The sequence below is a fragment of the Sinohyriopsis cumingii genome, unplaced genomic scaffold (genome assembly GCF_028554795.1).
Source record: "Sinohyriopsis cumingii isolate HCF-2022 unplaced genomic scaffold, ASM2855479v2 utg000957l, whole genome shotgun sequence".
NCBI lineage: Eukaryota > Metazoa > Mollusca > Bivalvia > Unionida > Unionidae > Sinohyriopsis > Sinohyriopsis cumingii.
This window is the reverse complement of record NW_028315947.1, coordinates 953,289-973,824: the sequence shown is the minus strand read 5'-3', so window position 1 is coordinate 973,824 and position 20,536 is coordinate 953,289.

Below are 20,536 nucleotides of genomic sequence, written 5' to 3'. Positions count from 1 at the left end.
TTTCCTTTTATTCAAGATTGATACTGGAGCTGGTGTGACTGTAATTCCTGAGAGGGATTTACTAAAAAACAAAGTTTGATCGAAAAATGTATGGACCTGAAAACTCTGAACTTAAAGAGCTAGGAGAATTTACATGCGGACTGGAATCGGACAATGCGTTCAGTGTACAAGACATATTTCATATAAAGGGTCTGAATCAGGCACTTTAAGAAGGCCCGCGATTCAGGTTCTCAAGATTATTGAACAGGTAAATAAATCCTCAGTAAATGCCTCAGATAAAAAATCACAAAAATGCAAGCAAAATTCACTATATATCCATAAATTTAGATCGAGATTATGGCGAGAAATTCCCAAATTTTTTAAAGGTCTAGTGAAAACCAAATGGTTTTATAACATAACTCTGGACAAAAATGACAAACCTTATGCGTTATCTACCCCAAGAAAAATTCCTATAGTTTTATTGAATAGAGTTCTTAAGAGTTGGATAGAATGGAAAAAAGGGAGTTATTTCAAAAGTAGTTGAGCCCACTGAGCGGTTCAAAGCAATGGTTGTTGTTCCGAAAGCGAATGGTACATTATGAATTTCCGTGGATCTAACTAAACTGAATGAATCAGTTAAAGGAGAAAACCACCCACTACCATCAGTTGAAGAATCCCTTGCAAAGCTAGCAGGTGCAAAGGTTTACGGCAAACGTGATGCAACCTCAACCTTTTGGCAGATAAACCTGTCAAAAGATTCACGCCACCTTACAACTTTCATTACTTCTTTTGGTAGGGAAATGGTCATGAAATCAATTGAAAAGGCCGGCGTCATTTCGAACGCTAAATAGTGTGAATTTTTAGACCATCCATTAGGTTTATTGCGCATGTTGTTGACAAAAATGGTTGCTAACCTGATCCGCAATAAAGCCAAAGCTATAACAGAAATGATAACTCCGAAATGCGTAAGAGAGATACGACGATTTCTTGATATTGCAAATCAGCTTCGCAAAGTTAATCCAAATTTGGCAGAAAAGCTATTACGTGAGCTTTTGAAAGGTAAAATCTCGTGGACTTGGGGTCCAGATCAAGAACAAGATTTTACAGATATCAATCAAGATATCATATGTTCATCATCTTTAGCGCATTATGCCACAAACAGAGAAACAGTTGAATACGCAGATGCATCTTCATTTGGACTAGGTGCTGTGCTACGGCAGAAGCACGGTTGCACTTTGTGTCCGGTGGCGTTCGCATCACCGGGTATGACAGAAAATGAATAAATCTATGTTGAAATAGATAAAATGATTGTTGCAGTTACTTGGGATTGTGATCGCTTCAGTAGCTATTTAATTGTGTCGCAATTCAAACTTGAAACAAACCATAAGCTATAATTACTACTAATGAGCACAAAAATCTTGGGATACTTATCCCCTAGAATCCAACGTTTTAGAATGTGTTTGATGAAATTCAACTTTTGTATACTTTATGTTGCTGGCAAAAATCCATCAACTACTGATTCTCTATCCAGAACACCTTTAACTTATCCCTCTGGGAGTGACAGAGCCTTTCAGGATGAAACTAATGCTTATGTTGATTTCGTAATTAGTAATTTGCCTGCATCAAACACTCGATTTGAACAAATAAAGTGTGAATATAGAAACGCTTAGATTTGTAAAAAAAATTGTACAATTCTGTGAAAAAGGTTGGCCAGACAAATCCAATATTGACGGAAAATTTCAATCTTATTGGGCATATAGAGGTGAATTTCCAATTTAAAATGGTTTTATAAGGAAACGTTTACGCCTGATCGTACCCAAAGCACTTCATAAAGAAAACTTAGGGAGAATTCACGATGGTCACCAAGGCATAGTTAAATGCTAAAAGTTTTACAATAGCTTTACAGTAATCGGGCCTTTAATTAGCAATGGCCGTAATCTAGAAATCTGGTTATGATTATGTTCATTTTATTTTTAAGTAAATTTAATACAGAATTAAAATAACTTGTTCTCATAGCATACTATTTGTGGATATACAAGAACAATATTATTATTATACAGAAAAAAAAAGCTTAAACTTATGTCCATGATATATAAGGACTATAATATCACAAAGTCTATGACACCTAGACGCTTGTATTTGTCTATCTAAAAAGAGATTGTTTACTATATGAATGTGTTTACGTGTCCTTTCATGTGTGTGTAATATATTTTCCTACACTACATTTATTGTTCCTAGATTATGTGGGCTTGGAAGGTGACCTAGGGATGGTTCCCGGACCCAATTGTCAAACTATTACTGGTACAATAAAATGCAAAAATATATCATCATCATTGAGGGGTAGACATATACTCCATATAGTATGGTATCATATCATATCATATCGTATCGTATCGTATCGAATCGATTCGTATCGTATCCTGTCATATCATATCATGTCGTATCATATCATATGATATCTTATCATGTCATATCATAATTTTATGCAACATAGTGTCTCGTCATATCTCTCAAATAACACTTCTCACTCATGCAATATTCTTCATAACTCGAATATACCAAAACGAAGATTTGGAAGCATGAATTTATAAATAAGCTGCTGAAAATCAGTCTAGAAATAAACTTAATAATAACGTTTGACGCAATTAAACTTTTTTAAAACTTTTAACTGATTCTTTTAAAAATGTTCCATTATATATTACTATTACTTGCGAAAGAATTCGATCTTGAGCTAGAGATTGACTGCAATATAACGATGTTTTGTACAGCGCAGCGTGAACCTTTCCAGCAAGATTCTATTTTTGAATAAACAACATTCGGTATTGAAATTTGTTTTCTTCTCATGATTGAGAAGATGTGAGTAACATTTGTGGTGATGAATTCCAATCTTTGGAAAATCATTGATTCTAAGCAGACAGTAAATTGCTGGATTAATGCGAATTGTTCAAGGATATTTATTTAATTTAGTTAGATTAGGTAAAACATTTAAAGACATTTCTAACATCCAACTTTCCTGGGATTAACCTTGAAGTAAAGTATTTGACTAATATAACCGTTTTTTTGTGCGTGGTGGCAGCACATATTATAACAGATAAGAACGTTTAGTCGGAATACCTTCCGATTGTTAGTTCATAACTGATAGTATATTTAGACAATATAAGATTTCATACATTACAGTATGTTATTTTAATTTTTCTTCAATTTGTATGATTATGTTATCTATCTATCTATCTACCTATCTATCTATCTATCTATCTATCTATATATATATATATATATATATATATATATATATATGGGATGGGAACAAGACAATGCAAAATCCAACAAGCATTCAATTTTCCAAAATATACATATGTTTCGGAAAAATTGAATGATATATTGAGTGTGCATGAATATAGTATGGAGTGGATGGGAGTTGACAGGTTGCACTACAGAATGATAATTAAGCATTGATAAGTAAGCGTGGCAAAGACAATATATATGATTAGACTGAAAGCACAAAGAATGTACACAACTGTAAACAGAATGAAATGTCCAGATGGATGCCTTTGAAACGGGAAGAAAGCGGAAACTAAAAGAATATTGCAGGTAGAAAATCTAGCAAGCCCAAGCCAAAAACATATGATAAGCAGAGACGAGTAAGGTTTATTCAAAACAACTATTGTCTTATATGTAGTTAAAGGTGGCATCAAAAATATCTGAGGAAGAAAGGGAACAAAATGTTTCATACATTCTGGTGCATCGGTGATATAACAAGACATATATATATATATATATATATATATATATATATATATATATATATATATATATATATATATATATTCCTTATGCAGACTCATATTAAACTAAGTAAAAGACAGTTTTGAAAAGAAAGGGTTTTATCTGTATATACTGTGGAACTCCCAGTGTTTCCCCATGACTTGAAAGTCACTACTATAAACAGTGGGTCCATTTAAAGTTATTGTATTCCTAGATCTTCAAGTATACCAAATGTTCCTGCCGATTTATCATTTGGTGGTGTCTTTGTCCGTTTATTAATTTATTTTGCCCACGAAATTGTATGAGAAATTCACTCCCACCGTTTAGCTTATCTACACGGTTAGTTATTTCGTTTATTCTTTTCCATGCCATCTTCGCCTACATTTTGTTGATATAATGCTCGTTTTAAGTCTTTTGTTCATCACTATTTTAATTACGTTGACCTTGATCCATGCTTCAATCTTGCCATTTTAAATTATTCTTATCGATTAACAACAACTACAGAATCATGAGTTTTTGAGTTGATTCGAACAGATAATTAGATACCTTCTTTTACAGGATTGTTTTATCTTATGTTTTTAGCGTAAAAATCATGACAATCACGTGAATCATAATATGGACTATCAAATTACACTTTACCAACTTCAGCTATATCACATAAGTTAAATTAATGAAATCTACTTGAACACTAATTGGGTCATATAAAACATAACAATAGTCTTCACAAAAGCATGCTCTTTGCAATTATAAGTATCTCAATAACAGCAATAATGCAATACAAAGTACCAAAGGAACTACTAATGCAGACAGGAATACAAAACTAATATAGCGAATGGAATATACAAGGAAATAATGGAAAATCTTTAAGAAACAATGAATTGGAGAAAGCAAATAATGAAAGTATATGACATTTTTTTGCAAACAAAAAGGTCATCTAAAATATCATGTATATTGTCGGACGAAGTAATACTAGAGGTGGAATCTCTAGTGGTCAAATGTCTTCCAATTGATAATTCAAACATCATAGGCAGAATTAAGCAACAGTGATACATTGTAATACCAAGATATACAGTATTTGTCTTGGATTCTGTCATTTAGGTTAGGAACATCAATTTCTCCACTGCATGCAAGTTTAGTAGCATTCGAACATATCCAGTTTGAAAAACAAACAGATGGAAGTGGGAGTGGTCAAATAAGTTCTATACTTTCTAGAGAACACATTTCATTTACTTGCAAATGAAGACACTGAACAAAACCTTCTTTACAAAATGTGTACTGGATGCTTTGTTTCTCAAACATATAGTTTAATAACTGTCAGTATAGCTATTATGTCTTCTTACCAATGGTTACAGACTTTGTAAAAGGATACAAGAATGACATAAAAGATGTTAAGTGAGGAAATTGAAGATGTTCCTAGCATACGAATTACTCAATTATCAGGTGAGAAACTTTAGAAACGTTTGATTTTCAAATTGTTGCTTTTATTTATATGTTTTATAATGAGATTTTATTTTTTATACATAATTTATTTGCTTTCATAAATATTTTGGTTGACTGTTGAGAATATATCTTAACCTCAAAAAATTCACACAGAATAAACCAAACAATGCCAAGATCTTTTATATTTACAACTTCATGTATAAGGTTGTGCGATACTTTAAGTAATAGATCAGTGTATTAAAAACTCTTGGCAAGTAACATGTTGTGAGTTTTGCATTATTGTCATATCTCGTGTACTGTTTTGCAGTATTCTGTTCACTTCACCACCCCACCAACACCACCTCCACACACATACAAATGTTAATAATACAGACACCAAAATATTAAAGCTTTTCCAAAAGAGGAAAAGGAGTAGAAATAAACCAAACATACAGTTTTGTAGAATCATACAGCAAAGACGTATTCTGCTATAATTACGCATGCAATCGTTACAATGGAAAACGCAAAGATATAAACGATAAATATGTATTGGTTGATTTCATATTAACTGATTTAATTTTGAGGTTTATTAGATTTGAGTGATTAGTTGTTCGTTGTGGGAAGTCGGTGTTTGGGAAATATTTCTTATTCCGATTAATTAGCAAATTTCTTGAGGCAAACATCACAAAGTGCAGTGCTAATCAGATTTTACGACTGAATGGTTTATTTATTTAGTGGAGATCAGGTCAAAGCCAGATAAGTGGGCATGAGCCATGTAGTTCCTATTTAAATCTAAATGAGTTGATTGTGTATCCCCATGTTGAATATTTATGATCAGGACATATTATGTACAATGGAATATTTGAAAAGCGTTTGTTCCATTATCTGGAGGGGCCTTTTATGACGGATATGAAGGTTAATATGGTGGAGCGATACAGTTAGTCAGACCCAAAATCTTGGTTCGACGGATCCACTGGTAAAGTAACAAAACAGTTCCATGTCCTGTGTGCATTAGATATTTTCATAGCGTGAATTATAGCTGCTACGTTACGGAATCCTAACAAAAATGAATCCAAGCTGTTATGAGGTTGATATACACTTGTGAAGTTCTGGTGCAAGTGTAAAGTTGTATTATCTTGTTGGCATAGATAGATTTTACGTTAGGAGCTGGTAAGGAATAATACCTGACGACAGTAGGTCAATTAAAGTTGACGGTTCAAGTCTGGGGCGCCAAAGTCTGTTGTTCTTAACTCTGTATGTATTCGGTCAAAAATTAATAGTTTTTAATCTTTTCCATGGTTTCACAATGAAGAACCGTTACGAGGTATGTAATATATCACGTTAGTGTGTATTCTAATATGCAAGGATTTGGATTGTTAAAAAATTATAATATACCGAGTTCGTGTTATGCAACCCTAATATAACGAGTTAGATTGTAATAGAATCCTGATATACTGATTTCACTTGTTGAACTTATTGTTTCGTTTCAAAATCTTAATGCCGTGCTTGATGCAGCTTGGAAAGCCGTGCGTAAACTTTTGGCATCTACTTCCGACATTCAATTCTAATCGACAAAATACGTGTCGCAATCTTCTGCGGCATATCCCTCATGAGATGATTTAAATTCATAGACAAAGTAAATAATGACAGGATTATTAGCATTTAAATTGTTTCCAGAAAAGGGAAAGAATACAGTATATGTGTGTACGTGTGTGTGCTCTCACTATGGCGTAGATAAATACATGAATGGTATAGAGATTATTCAAAATCAGTATAATCAGTACTAAATTCGGGGAAAGTTTTCGCTACAGGGTATATCAATGCAGTAGCGGAAACAGACAGATTCAAATATAATTTGGATCGGGTATTTGATTTCATGGGGATCTTGGGAAATTATAATCTAGATATTGCTGGCTGTTAAGCAACTAGCACATCTTCTCATTATACATTTTATTCCGGTAAATTGAGATGATCATTGTGTGTTTCCTGATCGCTACACCCTTCTATACTATGCATACTGTCTCCTATCAAAAGTAGCATATGATATCGGACCATATCCCGATACTTAAGTCCCTTTCTACCTTTGCATGTGTTTGAGAATTCAGACAATCGATAAATAGAAACGATATAGTTGAAAATAAATTACATGCTGATACTTAAATACTTTTTATAAAAACGAATGTTAGTACAAAATAAAAACATTCAATATTGGCTGTATTACTTTCCAATTACCAGGGAACATTTGAAAGTCGATTGCAAAAGAAAATAATTGAAAAATGAGTCTAAATTCACCATGTTAATCATAATATTACGAAGATGGCCAGTCAGTTCCATCACCCAAAGTATCACACATGACAAGTCCCGAATAAATAAAACATTTTGATTACTTCTCTGGCATTGGATAGAAGTAATGAGAAGTTGCTTTTGAAGAGAGAGATAATAATTAGATGTGGACTGATTTATAAGTAATTATCGCTTTTATTGCATTCAACGATTGGATCCTTGATTCATTTCTGTACATACTGCAACGTGATTTCATGACCTGACTGTAACCAATGATGTGAACTATGCTAAGCCTATACAGGCTGGAAATATTCATAAAATTAGACTAATAGCGTATGGGTATATGCCATGAAAGATAATTTTGTATGAAAGTTAAAAGCTAAAGGTATTAAGCTGACATATAAAAAAATATGGTAGTTAGTGGTTAAAATAAAATATATATTTTTCACAAGACAAGGAGGCATAGAGAATTAATGTACATTTGTAAAATATGACAAATCTTTAAACAAATATGGTAGTTCGAGATATTAAAAAATGATGTATATTGTGACAAGATAGAGAGAATTACTGTACATTTGAAAAACGTCAATTGAGTTATATTGTTACATATTATGACCAGGTACACGATACATATGTGATAACTGATAGTGATGACCATAAATGGAACACGTCGCTAGGAGAGTGAATCGTTCCTCGACGACAGATTCACTTCATTAGTTGGGCTTATAATCGTGTAAGATTATAAAGACGGTTGATATCAAGTCATTAAGGTATGATAGCATGAAAGATGCCTTTACAGCAATGCACGCACCGGTCACAAATAGACGGAAGTATATGAGCTAGGGAACTATTTACAGAAAGAAGCAATGTGAGGACTGATATTTCTATAAGTATTTTGAAGAAGTCGGACCATACTAAAATGTCGCACGACTGGATTACACCATTCATGGATATGTTTGTTTACGTTGAGATGTGTTCAAGCGGTATGCGACACTAGCGTACTCTGAATTAAGTTGCATTTTATTTGTTAAAGCTATTGTATTAGATCAGTTTGCAAGGGTTAATCTGTTACATTAAGTAGGTAAAAGACATGTCTGTTGCATGACAGCACGTGAGGCAAAACAGGAATCGGCGATCAGAGACTTAAGAGAATAAGACAGATGACGTTGGTTGCAAAAGTTAGGAATGGGGATCAGAATATCACCCCCTCCAGGCCGGACCCTTGGCGACACGGATAAATGATCCGTGACCAACTGATTTTCTACTGAAGCGGCCAAGAAATACGCATGTGAAGAATGTGCTTACAGTACGGTACGGATCATTGCAACGAATAAAAGACACACCAGACGTGGATGAGCACACAAGAAATATTACCATAAAGAGAAAGCTACAATGTGGAGGCTAGCAGTATAGTATTGAGTCTTTGCGAGCGACAGATTCATTGACATCATGCACTGATCAATCTCAGTCGTCGACGTCGAGATCCGACACATTCTTTCTAATATTCTTTTGGATACATGCGTGATATGTAGAATATTGCACCTTGGGAAGTGTTATTTGAGAGATATGACGAGACATTACATAACATAATGAAATGATATTACATGATAAGACACTGAGTGTATGACGGTCCCTCAATGATGATGATATATTTTTGTATTATATTGTCTCTGTAATAGCCTGACAATTTGGTACAGGAACCATCCCACGGTCATCCTACAGGCCCACATAATCTAGGGACAAAACGTATTGTGTAGGAAACTACAATTCACACACGTACAATCATACGTGCACACACTCATATAGTAAACAACCTCTTCTTAGATGGATAAATGCAAACATATTGGGTCTAGGTGTCATAGATTTTGTGAGTTTAAAGTCAGTTCGTTCTTGTTACCATCAAATCAGAATCAATGGAATACAATCAAATTGTACACTACAACATTATGATATTAAACCTACATTTGAATTATAACACATCATTCTTAGTTACTGGTGGAATAATGGTCCCCATTGTTCCCAATTGAACATAAATGCTTCTGTCTTTATAGATTTCATTGCAATAATTTTTTTCCAGATTAACGTCGTCTTTAATAAAATCTTTCAGCCCATGAAATCTAGGCATGAACACTGTAATTGTATACACACACGTATATATCGTAGTAAAATCTTCCTGGCAATAAAATGAAAAATACTTCAACATATTTGTATGTATAGCGTGATCATATGAACATAATGAAAATAACGTTTCTATCACGGGCATTGCTTGCCCGAGGCAGAAGACTGCAACACAATCTTAAAAATGTAACCATAATATGTAGTTAGGAAGCTCCCTGTTCTAAATCGATTCCATCGTAAAACTGATGACGCCATGACACACCATAAGCGGCGTCCTTGCTGAGGAAGAAAATAATGTTGCTTGTGCAAGATCGTTTAAAGCAAGTATTCTTTCCCAAACAACTAATATCAAATTACTCAATATCTTTAACTCGACTAATTGGTATTACTACACTATGACTACTAATTGCTCCACTATGACCTACGACAGATATTTTATACAAATACCAGGTCACCTACTACAACAACACTAACATGTATTGCAGAATAGGTTCAAATAAGTCACAAAAGGATAGATTGCTCGGTGTTTGAAATAAATTGACCTCCTGACAGGGACCAAGGATTTACAGAACATAATTGATTCATCTGTAGCACGAAGACTAGAGATACGGATGGGCAGAGTGATTATGGGTTTTCTCAGTGGTTAATTAAATGTCATCCAATCTATGGTATCATACGTGTTAGCAAAACAAAACAACACTTAGAAAACCTTTTACCGATAAATGGTCATGTACTTTACTGGATTTTTAATTGAGGACAGGTTTTAATTCATGTTGCTCCAGCATTACATTTATCCAAAATTGCATTAAGAATAAGAGAAGAGAAAATAATAGTTTTCACATTGAAAATCAGTATATTAAGATTTCGTAACAAACCTTGAGTCTCCGTTGATAGCTTAATTAGATTTTAATGATCATTCACTTGATTATGGTGGGCTTGTGGTGACAAGAAATTCCGTTAACAATGTAATTAACCGGTTAATAAAAGCATACGTCATCATTTACAGTATTAACCAGATTGTATGGCAGCATCGATTAGTGTTCTAATATTGGTACTCACAATTTCTTGAAATAAATGATCATCGGGATATTCTCACGATTTAGAATTTTGTCTTTTTAGATAATAGTTCTGTCTTTTGGTCTTGTTCAGTAGTACGTGGCATGAAATGCCTATCTACGGTTTAGAAAAGCATTTCCATAAATCAGCGAATGTGACGCAAAAAAAAATAATATGCAAATGTGAAATTAGAGTATCGTGAAATTTCTCGTTAGAGTATTAAAGCAAATACTATCTGCTATTTGCGTGTGTAATAAATCTTCAGATGACGACAACAGTTAACCGGAGGTCCCTGGAAATAGCTAAAACTTAAACCTCACACCAGCTTCATGCAAGTACTCCCTTGCATGTTACAATTTATATTAACTTGTGATAAAGACATCTTAACGATTCTGTATTGCAAAAGCATTGTAAAGGTGAAGAACTTTTAACGTATGAGAGAACAGGATGACAGATTAATTTAAGAATAGCCGGCTTTGTCGCCCCAGTCATGAACCCTGAACGTTCATTTACCCCCTGATGGCGATTGCACAAGCATTTTCGCCAGGATTGATCCCTATAAAACCTCTCTACATAAATACAACGTGGTCATGTTTTATTAACGCAAAGAAATTGTTATCAATACTGGGCAAGGCAGCATACAAAAGTACATTTAGACTTGATAAACCTTAACGATCACGGCTATGTCACCCAGGACTGAACTATGAACCTACATTTGCCTCGTGATCTCGTTGCAAATACAGCTTAATTATTGAAAATACTAACGAAGTAAGCAAGGTGTTTTGATTCATTCTAAAATACATTTATGCCATTTGTGAAATGCGGAGTTGGAACTAATGAGTAATGATTGAAATTTGGAATTATACTCTAAATGCTTCAAATTTCAATGAAATATTTTTGAAGGCAGCGTGCGACATTTAGGTGCCATGTGAAATCTGCTCATGGTTTAATGTTTTACCAACATCACTTTGTTATTTGTTTTCTTAGAGTTTTATTTAAAAACTGTTAAAATGTTAGACGATGTACATCTGTTAGGCGTACGAATATAAATACAAGAATGACCTTAATTTAAAGTTCGCTTCCACTGTTGGGTGATAATTCTAATGAGAACTTCCTCTTCTGGTGTTTCTTTAATTCGTTGCAGTGATGCGTACTGTAAGCACGTTCTTCATTCGGGTTTTTCTTCAGTAGAACAAAATACGTCCGTCACAGATTCTTGATCGTTCCTGCCAAGGGTATTGCCTGGAGTGACTGGTATTCTTATCATCATTCCCTAGTTTTGCAACCAACGTCGTCTCTTTTCTTCTCTCAATTCTCTGATCGCTGATTCGTGTTCTTCTTTACGTACTGTCATGACACGGACATGTATTTTACCTCTTTAATGTTGCAGCTTATCTCTTGCAAAACCATCTAATTCAACACCTATCTGTACTGCATCATTTAACGTAGCGTGTATCATATGTTGCACATTCAGGTACAACATAGAATTATACAGTTCATCAATAAACTGTTCCTTTGGGAATTCGTTGATAAAAGCGTAACTCGCTTTTGGGTAGGCTAGTATCGCATGCCGCTGTATGGACTTGATGACTGATTTCTTTTTGCTAACTAGTTGTTTTAGGTTGAATGTAGCTATGATTGTTATGATATGCTGTTAAAAGCAATGCATACATAATTCAGTGCACAAATACCCCCTTCCTTCACCAATAGCATATTCATACGTTTGAAACAGTGTTGCAGCGACCATAAAAGTGTTTCTATCTATAATCTTGCTCTAATTATAACTTGTTTCCATTCAAAATCGAAACTTAACGAATGCAACTCTAACAATCATTTGGATTGGATGTTGGAAGCGGGCCCAAGATTCCACCACTGTGCATCAAAAGGCGCCTATTTCATTGAGCAAGGTTGACTGCATAGTCCATTTCTTAGATTAGAGAGCGTAAATTCTGTTTTAAAGACTGAGTTATACTCTCTGTTGCAGTTTTCACTGGAACTAGTTGACATTTGGTGCCTATACAAAGCAATTATTTCAGATAGTAGTCAGGGTTTCTCTATCGTTTTCATCTGATACACGCTTTGATTTACAAATACGAAATTGCTAAAGCTACGTTGAAAATCCAAAATCTCACACACACGCACGCACACACACACACACACACACACACACACACACACTCACACACACACACACTCACATACTCTACAAGACGTTCATGTAAGTCATTTACAATAAAAGATGCCTTCTAGAGTAAATGACTTACATGAATGTTTTTATATTAAGAGACTTATAATAATGTATTGTACAATAAATGATTTACATGAATGGCTGGTACAGTAAATGACTTAAATGGATGGTTTTTTTTTGTATTAAAGGCTTAAATGAACGCCTTGTAGAATAAATGAATTTCAAGAATGAATTACATGATTGCTTTGTACAGTAAATGATTTACATGAAAGCCTTGTACAGTGTATGACTTAAATGAATGCATTTTATATTAAAATGTTTACTTGAATGACTTGTACAGTAAATGACTTACAGGAAAGACTTGTACAAGAAATGATTTACATGAATGCTTTTTATATTAAAAAACTTAAATAAATGCCTTGCACACTAAATGACTTACAGGAATAAAATGTACAATAAATGCCGTACAGTGGGTTCGTGCGTTACATCCTGGATCCTATATTTGATTATTTTACTGATGCCATTATGTACTAAATAATGCTTTCCAAGTTCTCCCTAAATTATATACATTAGAATATATTCTACCAGGTCCAAAATATATCGCAAAAGTTGGGAAGTATTAGTATTGGCAGAAGTAGTAACATCATTTATAGTAGTATTAGTAGTAGTAGGGCTGGTCTGGTTGCCTGTTTCGTATGATCAGTCCGCGGTGTTAAACGCCGGGAACATACGAAGCTGGGAACTAGACTATAGAAGGGTTTAAAATCAAATTCTAAGTAATTCTCGCACACACATTCAAAATAATTAGGAAAGGAGAAGCCTTCCAAATAACTACTAGAAACAAAACGTTACAAGCTAAGATGTTCGAAACTGAGAAAGTCACATAAAAAAGATAACAGTGTGAATTCCTTCATGTATTTAGAGTGAAAAGAAGGAATTTATACATTGTGAAAGAACAGACATACGAAAGAATGCTGTACATTTAAGAATCACTGTACATTACGATGAAAAAGTGTTATATACTGTATTACACCCCAATGTGTGGACTGTACATTACGATGAAAAAGTGTTATATACTGTATTACACCCCAATGTGTGGACTGTACATTACGATGAAAAAGTGTTATATACTGTATTACACCCCAATGTGTGGACTGAATGCCCGACCCTTTAACATACTAGCGGTCTTGAACCGTCAATTTCTTTTCTTATGAAAAGAAAATATATGTTAGTTATTATGGATATCTTAAACACATACCTTTTTTATAATGTAGTTTTTGAGTAATTTAGACTAATGAAAATAGTATTATGATTGGCATTCTAACGCAATATAATGCAGTTTAAAGGAAGGGTCACGTCGGGTGCGTAGAATAGATGCACAAACAGTCTTCAGATTCTGTTCATAAATCAAGGACTAATTACCAAGTTCACGTCAATAATTAATTCGGTCAAATTATCAACGAAATAGCAAAATGGAGATCATGCCAATGTCACGTTATCCAACGAAAACATCTGTCCTCTAAGAGATGTCATGCACGCCGTAGTTGCTGATTGGTTCAATAATAATAGAAACTCAATTGCTGGCTGTTAAAGACAACACATAATAATGCAATATCCGGCATCTTCTTTAGTTCAGAATGGGTTGATTTATATTTTTATGGAAATAAATTTATATTTTGAAACATTGAGTGCTTATTGGATTTTAGCTTGTCTTATTACATAGTTTAAGCCCCTTCGACGTAACAAAGTAAAGACGTAAGAGAGATTATTACATATATCACATTAAAAATACCTCTCAAAACAAAGAAGAAAATCAAATTTTTGGATTCATGCATACATGAGCGGTCTTGCTGGATATTCGGCAAGATTAGAGCAATTCACTCTGAGACCTTTCAATAATAGTTGTTCCATGTGAGTAAATCTGAAATTACAAACGTGTTGTCCATGGGTTCAGTATCACGTGACAAAAATATGTTATTTATCATTTGTCATAAGAACACATTAGTGACCAAATATTGCTATCCAAGGGACTAACAACTTGTTACACCTACTACAAATTAAGGGAGAGAGAACGTGTGCACATTTAATTGATAAGATTATAGAAAGGGAAACTTCGAACGCGTACAAGTTATTAAAATCTCAATGTTATATAGTTATTAGCATCACAAAACGAATATTTACACCCATTAAATTTAGCAAAGCGTCAACGGCTTAGCATTGATAGTGTGCGTATAAATACTATCGGGAACATAGCTATGAGGATTTAAACATAGAAAAGTAGCACAAGATAATGATAATAGGGTATTAAAAAGTAATTGTGGCAAAGAAAATAGACTTGACAAAATTGAAAGGAAAACAAATTGAGACAAGTTGAAACAGAATGGAACGTGTCTGACGGATAGCTTAGAAATGATGGGAAGAGAACGAAGTCTAAAAGAAGACTGCTGGCAGATAAACCCAGCAAACTTTTTAAGAAGCTCTAACCAAAAGTATATTACAAGCAAAGGTAAGTACAGGCCATTTCGTGTGTTGAAAGAGATTATTATATACCCCTTTTCTTACTCCGTTCTCTTTATATTGTCATGATCGTTCAGTATCATACGATACTGTACACCTTGATATTGCACCCACTTGCACGACCGTGTGAATAAAACTAGTTGAGTGTATTAGGAACTACATTCTAAACAAATGAAAACTTGTACACTCATGTAGTATACTTTAGGTTTAATTTTTTAGATTTGTTTGTGGATGAACTAAAACAGCTGTCTCGTCTATTTGTAAGTAGAAATAGTAAAAAGAACAATGTGGACGAGTATATTGAGTTTGGATTAGATATTACACTTTCAAACAAGTAAATGAATGAAAGTGATATTAGCAATGTCCACAACAAACGTGAGAGACACAGTATTGAAAATACCAGTCGGATCATTTAAACAGTTATTTAGAAGATATATTCGTAACGTTTCGTTAATGGAATGGTTCAGAATATTACCAGTGCTCACTTGGGTATATACAAGTAGCATCGAAAATGATAATGAGAACAAGGGCAATCGCATATCTATAAGATACTTACCATTTTATAAGTGAAAATACTAAATTCGAGGAACAAATGCAAGTGAAGGTTTTCGAAGCAAATGAACGGTCTAAGAGCTACACACCAGCTGCTTTGCAATTTTGCGCGTTAACTTTGTTGATACAATGTTTAAGATTTGGGTTAGCGATGTACGTCATACATGATACAGGTCATAACAGCTAGGCGAGCAAGGACGTTAACCTGCATAAACGTGTCTTCTTTAGCTGGTAATAAAAATGGCAAAAATATACTTACATTTTTGCATTTGAATTTCCTCAAAATGTATTTTTTTAGTTCCGCAAATTAGAATTACATGAGCTATATAATGGGTTCCAAAGCTTGATTACACATTTCGAAATTGTACTGTAATTTCGACTACGTTCCAAAAGCATTAGCATTCTCCAGACTGTAAACAAAATGTAATGAAGATTATATTTCATAGCACCTCTTTGATAATTACAGTTGAAAGAGTTAATATATTTCCCACATTATGATTCCAAACATTCAATGACAGAACAGAAACACACATGCAAATGAGTCAAGACGCCTCCCTCGCTGCTCAGATCAGATGCGGTTACTAAAAACACCGAAATACGCTCCAAAACCGAAATACTCTGAAAAACACACCTAAATACACATTTATTTACATGTTTTGCGTGTATATATTGGTGTACAGTCCGATTTGATGATTTGCTGTTGTTTTAATAATAATAATAATAATAATAATAATTATAATTATAATCGAAACAAACTTTGATTTAAGCGATTTTGATACGAATTAGATTTACTTTTTATCAATTTCTGGCACAATCCGTGTAATGACGTCACTCGGTCGTATTTGATTTTGCAAGCTTGGACAGGTATGATAAATCGCGGATCGGACAGAACTTAAAATATTCGATTGAGATTATGATTGTGAGAATCAAAAATGAGTATTTACATATTTTGGTGCAAATAGAATGTACTTACGTATTTTAAAGTAAATAAAGATGGAACAGACAACACTAGGTAAAAACTGTCTAATCAAATACAACCGAGTGACTTCAGTAAACGAATGGAGTTATAAATAGAAAAATGTTAATAATTCCGACGAAAATCACTGAAATCAAATTTTAGTTTGCTTTTTATCGTTATTCAAACACATGCAAATTATAACTCATTTATTTTCATGTGTATTATGGTACAAAATATTTGTATTTGGTGCGTATTTCGGTTTTTGAGTGTATTCCGGAAATTCTTCTAACCCGATCAAATGTACTTTATGTGAAATTGACACAGATAAATCCAGTCTATAATCAGAAAATTTAGTAGCATCGACGCAAATAGCACTTTCATTCCAGACCACATGGAAAAGTTGTTGCGATGAGCATTCATTCACAATATGACTCTAAATATCAATTTTAAGTAGACCAAAAATGACAATTCCTTTCGAAAGTGATGCTGAGCGCGCGACTAAGTTCAAATTTTACTGGGTGGAGTTACGCGCACGTTAACGTTGTTGTTGTCTACTGTTGATCTGCGCTTGTGTAGGTTTTTTTTGGAAGAAATAAACCAAACATACAGTTTTGGTGAAGCTTACAGCAATTTAGGCATTCTGTTATAATTACGCATGAAAGCGGTACAATGGAGAACGCAAAGATATAAACGAAAAAATATATACTGGTTGATTTAATGTTAAATGATCTAATTTCTGCTTCTTAAATGGAAAGAACAAACTGAAAGAGAAATGTATCTTCAAATCTAGCTAGAAAAAAGATGGTAAATTATCCATTTCATAAAATATAATAAATTTTGTATTTGACTTAAAGTTTACAAATGATGAGTGTTTCTAACACAAAATTGAACAGTTTTAGTATCTCCCAGCAACTATCGAACAGTATACATAATCAAGTATAATTATAAATTCTTAGGATTCCATAGCTGAGCTAGATTTCTACACAATTAACTATTTATTCGAGACCGTTAGTAGGGTTATGAAACTTACAAGTTTGTACATTCTGCTAGTCCACATCAATACCAAAAATTAATTCAACGGTAGCTACTAGTATTGCAAGTTTCATTACCTGTTAAAAGTGTTTTGCACAGTGATTTAATTTCAGATGCTTTAACTTGTCCTTACAAGCAAATCAAAAGAGGAACCAAGAAAAGAGGTTGAATATCAACATTAAACAGGAACCAAGAAAAGAGGTTGAATATCAACATTAAACAGGAACCAAGAAAAGAGGTTGAATATCAACATTAAACAGGAACCATGAAAAGAGGTTGAATATCAGCATTAAATAGGAACCATGAAAAGAGGTTGAATATCAGCATTAAAGATGAACCATGAAAAGAGGTTGAATAATAGCATTAAAGAGGAACAATGAAAAGAGGTTGAATAACAGCATTAAACAAGAACCATGAAAAAAGGTTGAATATCAGCATTAAAGAGTATCATATTTCTTAAATATACAGAAAATAATGTGCGGTACCTCATATCCAACTTGTCATTATTGATTGACTGAATGATGTTGATCCATATGGAGACACTAAATACTGTAATAAACCGAAGGTATATGCCATTTGTATTTACGTCTCTATTTTGAGATTTGTTAGATTGTAGTGATTAGTTGTTTATGGGAAGTCGGTATTGAGGAAATATTTCTCAGTTTGAATAGTTATCCAATTTCTAAGGGCAAACGTAATAGAGTCCAGTGTTTGAGATTTTACGATGGTACGGTTTAGTTCCATAGTCGAGTTCAGGTCATAGGCAGATAAATGGGCATGAGCCAAGTAGTTCTTTTAAATCTAGAAGTGTTGAGTGTGTATCTTTATAATAATTATTTGTGATAGGGACTGATATTTTGTACAATGGAATACTTGAGAAAGGGTAGTTCCATTATCTGGAGGCGCCTTTTACTGTTGCTATGAAGGTAAATATGATGGAGTGATACAGGTAAAATCAGGCTCAAAAATCGTGTTTCGACTGACCCATGGATAGAGAAGGAAAATAGTTCCCCCTCTTGGATGCTTTAGATTGTTTCATGGTGTGAAGTACTGATGCTATAGTATGGTATCCTAACAAGGGGAAATCATGCAGTTTTGAGGTTGCCATGCAATTGTGAAGTTCTCATGCAAATCTTAAGTTGAAATATTTTGTGGTCATTGACAGATTAAAGGATAATTATTTTTGAAGTCTTGGCGCATTGTTAGAACTTCCAGTTGACAATGACCGTTGTTTAGAAATCCTATATAAAAAAAGAGGGAAAAACAAAGGATTTAGAGAAGTGCTCACGTGAGTGTTAACTTTGCTCAGCAAATAGACCCTTTTGCATATTACAATACTTTTTGTGTGAAGTAAATTAATAAAATTGTCATACCCAAAGACCCATATCGAAAGCATCACTTCGTTTGATTTCAAGTAACCATTTATACCAAGGCTCATCAACACAACATACAAATTAACAGGACAAGATGCTTAAGTTATTCAAAGAATGCAAATCACTTGTTTTATTTAAAGTAATATGCTTCTTGTAGCAATTGCCTTTCTCATTTCTTGACCTAAAGAATTGAATGACTTTTATAGCAGCCAACTATTTCTTCGACAAGCCCCAGAAGTATAACTTTCAATTCATCACCTAAAAAAACAAAAATATTCAAGAAGCACCAGATATTCGGCTGATAATTATTTTCATCAAAATACTTTAGTATAATTAGAAGATACCTCCACAGCAATATTTGCCTTATGAGTTGACTGAATGTTCAGATCAGTTCTGAGAAAAATATTTTTGCTGAAACTCACAGTAACAATCATCTTTTTCTGAGTCAGTAACAACAACATTGACTTTATGTGTTGGTATTTACTGCTCTGATTGTATCCTTAACATGGAATCTTCGTAAGCTTTTGAATAACATGCTTTCAACCCTTGACCAGTGTGTGCCAACTTTTAGGATGTGCAAAAGTGAAGACAAAATGATTTGTACCTGATGACCTGACACTGTATTAGTTACTAGCTATCCAGATCTATTACCATAATGTTGTTGTTGTTGTTGTTGTAGGGTTTAACGCCATTTTTCAGCACACGATAGGCTATGCATGGCAGCCAGAATTAACGGTGGAGGAAGAACCCGGGAAAACCCTGGAGAGAGCCATCGACCCACGAGAAGCTACTGGCAAGCTTTCGCACATACCCACATTGGCTGAATCCGAGACTAAAACCCACGCAGACAGAGGTGAGATGGCAGTGATCCGTAATGGAGTGTTTTAGACCACTCGGCCACTCGGGGCTCCACCATAATGTTCAGAAGCTTAAAATGTGAAAAGCCCATGAATCTTGCTGTATCATTGGATATAATCAAAGTTTCTGATAATGATATTCTGTATCCATAATATGTATATAGTTATACAGGTAAGTAGGTAGGTAGGTAGGCAAGCAGGTAGGTAAGCAAGCACATGCATGCATGTATGTATGTATGTGTGTATGTATGTATGCATGTATGTATGTATGTATGTAAATCAGTACAACCCTAGCTCTAAAAAGCCAATTAAAACACAAGTTCTTAAACTGTGAAGGTAAAACAAATAACAAATAACTACCAATGAATGCCATACACTGCACAGATGATGGGCAAAAGGCCAGAACTACTTGTGAATGCCAAACACAAAAAGATGATAG